General features: G+C 45.5%; 1 long non-coding RNA gene across 3 annotated transcripts; it reads right to left on the bottom strand.

Moving 5' to 3' along the window:
• Positions 1–411: 411 nt before the first annotated feature.
• Positions 412–2,667, bottom strand: LOC107034141 (uncharacterized). 3 transcript variants are annotated; one of them, XR_001459665.3, is made up of 3 exons: positions 2,540–2,667; positions 1,279–1,339; positions 412–954 (listed from the first exon to the last, which is right to left on the bottom strand). It is a non-coding gene; the product is annotated as an uncharacterized lncRNA (long non-coding RNA). The 3 variants fall into 3 exon arrangements; XR_012058735.1 differs by having other exon boundaries at positions 1,279–1,450; positions 2,540–2,661; XR_012058736.1 differs by having other exon boundaries at positions 1,279–1,346; positions 2,540–2,661.
• Positions 2,668–4,830: the final 2,163 nt, after the last annotated feature.

Genomic DNA, 4,830 nt, shown 5'->3' with positions numbered 1-4,830 from the left:
GGAGGACACTTTGTTCTCCAGATTTAACATGATTGTGCTTCTACTTAGACTCGTTATGGGAGGAGAAGGAATGATTCCTCAGTTAACGTCATGCACTGCGTAAGTACCATGACTGTAGTCACTGAGACACCGGTTCACTGCAGCCAAAGTTTGCCACCTCTGCCAGGTGTCCAGTGTCAACATTCCTCCTTACTGATTCAAGCTGAAGAGTAATTCACATAGCCATGATACGGCATTATTTGGAGGGAACCCAAATTCAGCAGGCACCTTGAGTTGGAACAAGTGAGACACAGAGATGGATGCACCAGGAATCAGGAATGAGCCCAGGCACTCACTAGTATTCCAGTCCTTTAACATCTTGAAGCGTTTTAACTTAAATCAGAAGATGCAACAATTAATAACAATATAGTATTATTTTATCATTTCTTTAAATTTTATTAATTTTCTAGTGGGTGGGGAGGTGGATAGAAAAGTTTTCTCCCAGAGTTTTGCTGTGTTAAAAGCCAAATATGTTAGTAGGTGCTGGAGTCCACATAACCCACTGGAAATTGGAAGCTGGAATGTGGCAATTGAAGCAGAGTAGTTGTTACAGCACCAACTATAGAAAGATTACCCAAGGCGACTTGGCCAGTGACTGGGGGATTAAGAGCCTGCAGAGCTAAATGGCAAATTAGGCATCACTGTCACTGTTGGACAGGCTGGGTGGAGAACATGCCTGGAGCATCACTTCCTTCCTCTCTGGGATGCAGGTGAATTTCCTGGCTTTGGAGTTCAACTGGTCATCCACAAAATGGAGGTAAACACTTCCAAGTGTAGTGGGAAGAATGTGTTTTCTCCAAGAGCAGAACATGTATCACCAACATTTATCACTTGCTGAATGTTCTCAGGAAACAGAGCTGGTGGTACAGGTGTGGCCAAAGCTATCCCAGTTGCTTTATGCTGTGATTTTATCACCTAAAGAAAGAGACATAGCAAAACAATAATAGAAACATACTGACAGCTGAAACAGAAGGAAATCACCCATTCTAATTGCTTGGAAAGGTTCTAGCATAAAGGACCAACATTAAGATGAGAATTGGGTTTGGAAACTGAAGCTAACTGTGGCGTGATTTTGAAGCAAAGCATGGATGATGAAGATTTGGCAGAGGGGAGCCTTCATATAACATCATTCTGCATGTCCCGCTTTACAAATACGAATTACATGGCCCAAGATTTGGAAGAAAACCATTTTCTGGAATTTACATTGGCCCTAACCCCATCATCAAAGAGTGGTCTTACCTCTTCTGATTCCTCCCTCTGCTTGAGGGAAGTACAGTTGCTTCCCCAGATGCACGGACAGCTGTAGACTCCAACAGAAAGGACACAGCAAGTTATATGAATGCCCAGAACACTGTTAGCCTGGTTTTTTAGAGCCTGGACATATGGACAAGGGCTTATTTTTAAGCTTGTACTATAAGACATGAAAACAATTTACAATGAAGAGATTAATACAGAATTTGCTACAAAATAACAACTCAGTATATATTTGTTAAATTAAATACATAACCCTCGGTAGGAGTGAATATAGAGACTTTTCTAGAACCAGACTACGTAGTTTGAATCCAAGCTCTACCCCTGAGAGATACGAAGGATCTCTTTGATCTTAAGCCAAGTCCCATGACTTCTCTGTGCCTCAGTTTATCCTTCTATAAAATCAGGGTAATAATTTTTAAAATGTAATTTTAAACAATTTTTAAATCATATATTTTTAACTCATTAGTTAAAGACATAACTAATAAGATGTTATGATCAATTCATAGAGCATCTGAGAAGTTAGGATATTTATAGGCAATTTAACAAAGAACTATTAGGGTAGGATTGTTGGATTAGATATAACCTGGTTAATATCTAACATAAATTATTGGGATTATGTGTTTCACTCATGAGAAATTATTTGTAAATCTCCTGGATCAAAGTCTTTAAATTAACAAGTGACTTCTCTAAATCTGGGAACTTTCATCAAGATTAAGCAATGAGGCAAACCAAGGATATTCCTTGAGAAAATCCTTGGGTAGCCTTTGCCCTCTTAACACTGAAAGGACCTGCTGTCCACCTTCTTGCCTTTATCCTAAATTTTGGATAATTTTTCTGACAGTACCTATCTTACTGGGTTATTGTGAAAGTTCAATAAGTTAATACATGTGAAGTCCTTAAAACAATGCCTAGCATTTACTTAGTTAATGCTATTAAAGTTATTCTGGCTATGAGTACGCCCACTTAAGTCAGGTCCACTTAAAAACGCCCAGAAGGGATTTAGAGCAAAAATTTTAAATGTTACTACTAGCAGCATTGCCTTCACTTCTCTACTCTGGAGAGACTTCCCACTGTTAAATGAATAAGACTATCTGTTGCAATTACCAACATTAAAATTAGCATTCGAAGTGCGAGTGAAATGGATGTCAGTGGGTACGGAGCGAGGCAAACACAGGGAATCAAAGGACCGAGCCTTCGCCCGCCACACCCAATAGGCACCCAGAACCCTGGAGAAGTCTTGACCCACCTCCTCCTCCCCATTTGCTCCGACTCTTTGTCTGCTGCCCAGAGTGTTGAAGTTTCTCACTGGATGCCATCCTTCCTGCTGTTTCTCCTCTGGCCTCCCTTCATCTTCCACAACAGCCACCAGCTGCCTATAACGTGGAGCCAATCATGTCACTCCCCTGCCCCCAGCCTCCAGCAGTGACCTACTCCCTGGGTGATTCCCCTCCCCCTGTTCTCAACAGACCAGTTCCACCCCCTGTCTCCCCCAGCTGGCTCTGCAGCCTACCCCCCTCCCCCGCCCCGGCACTGGCGTTGGACCACCTGCCACCCCTGGCTAGGCTCAGGGGCTTCCTCTGCTCATACCCACTGTCCCTTTCTTATCCTCACAAAGCCATACCTACCCTTCACAGACTCAAAGTAACCTATGCTGTGAAACCTTCCCTAAGTCCAGAAGACAGGTCTGTGTCCTCCCCACCCCCCAGTCCTCCCACCTCACCCCCAGTCTCTGCCTTCTCTGTTCACAGGACCAGCAGGGACTGCCTGCTGTGCTGGGTCACATCTGTTAGAGGAACTGATCCCCGGCTCTGCCTCTCAGCTCTGAGTTTCACTTCACCCTGCACTTCCCGCCTCCGGCCCAGTGCACACAGGGTCACCGGCAGTAAATACTCATTTATCCAGCGGCCTAGCCTTGCGGCAACAGTCTTCCCGAGGCAGAGCCAGAGCGGGTGCTTAGCAAACCTATTTCCCCATCTCTCAGGGCACATGACTAGACTTCCCTCCTCGGCCAATTCCAGGCTGGCCGCGGACATCTCCCATACATGCCCCAGCCCAAGGCCCTGTGTGTGTGTGTGTGTGTGTGTGTGTGTGTGTGTGTGTGTGTGTGTGTGTGTACACTGAAAAATAATACCAACACGGTGAAGAAAAGGGTGAAGGCAAGAAAAGCGATTCATAGCATTTAACAGAAAGAATTTCATTGTCAAGTATACTCTAAATGTTTAGGCTTCACCATCAAGCTGCTTTCCCCTCTTCAGCGCTAACACATCCCTTCCAACGCAGGACTGCTCCAGCGTTCTCTGTTTCCTGGAGCGAAGCGCAGAGCGGAACTGTATCATTTTTCAAGGGGTCAAGAAGTGAAAATATTATAAGGGAAGAAATATTTCCTGAGAGGAAAATAATGTGAAGGGCCCTAGCCTGGGATTCTCAGACATGGAAACGATACATGGGGAAGTACCTCATGCAAGGATTATAAGAAACCTGGGCTTCTGACTTCTAATCAGACTGGAGACTTGTTCCTCGTGCAAGAGCTGAGGGAAGGAGGATGTCAGGATTCTCATCGAGGGACCAAGCACAGGGAGCAACATGAGGAAGCAGACGTCTCCCATCCTGGGGGACACCCCCCACTTCACACCCCTAGGGGTTTGTGGAGGCCGCCACTCTGCCAACCGGGCCTGATTTCCAACCATAACCAGAGAGGGGGAGCCTGGGTTCTAGCAAAGGAGAGAGTAGCTACTAAGAAGTCTGCAGCAGAGGGAGGTTTATTTTCGCTTTGTATGTCTGTAAATAAATGGTTTTAATTTGGGGAAACATACATCTGGAGTGCCGTTGTATTGCCAAACAGACAGAGCCTCGTCGCCATATGACAGCAGCATCCAGAAGGCTGGCTGCTCTTCGGGAAATGTTGCCTGGAGGGGGCGTGGTGCCTCAGAGCTCCGCGTTCGCCGGTCGCCCATCACGGGGCCGCGTTAACGCGTTAATTCTCGGGAAGAATTAACGAGGGCAGGACGCCTGCGTGCGGGGGTCAGAGTGTGGGCCTGGAGTGTGCAGAGTTCTTGCCTCGGTCCTGCCGCTGCCCTTACTTCTCAGCGGCCCCAGTTAGCTTCTCTGAGCCTCGGTGCGATCCTCTGGAGAATGAGCTTCGGTGCGGTGTAAGCACCCAGGATTAATGCACCTCCTTTACGAAAACGGAACATGACTTACTAGACAAACAAGCTCTGCTGAAACCTCCATCGTGGGGGTCTTGAAGGCCGAAGCCTCCAGGGTACATATATAAAATAGTTGTTGGTCCGTTTAAAAAATACTCTTTCCCTCCACATTTTCAAGAACACAGTTGTTTCCTATAGAAAAGTACTTTTCTGAGTTACATACCCTGTTGCTCCTTCATGGATGCCAGTTGACTTGATCTCAAGGCACTTAAAAAATATAAAACCAAAGAAATGTTACCTAAATACCAAAATATTATCAACATCATTAGTATGAAATCATAGAAAGTTGGCCCCCAAAAACGACCTTGGAGATCCTTTTGTTTTATCTGTT

The sequence above is a fragment of the Vicugna pacos genome, chromosome 14 (assembly GCF_048564905.1).
Source record: "Vicugna pacos chromosome 14, VicPac4, whole genome shotgun sequence".
Classification (NCBI taxonomy): domain Eukaryota; kingdom Metazoa; phylum Chordata; class Mammalia; order Artiodactyla; family Camelidae; genus Vicugna; species Vicugna pacos.
Note: the sequence above shows the minus strand (reverse complement) of the source record. Positions and strands in the feature narration are given on the sequence as shown.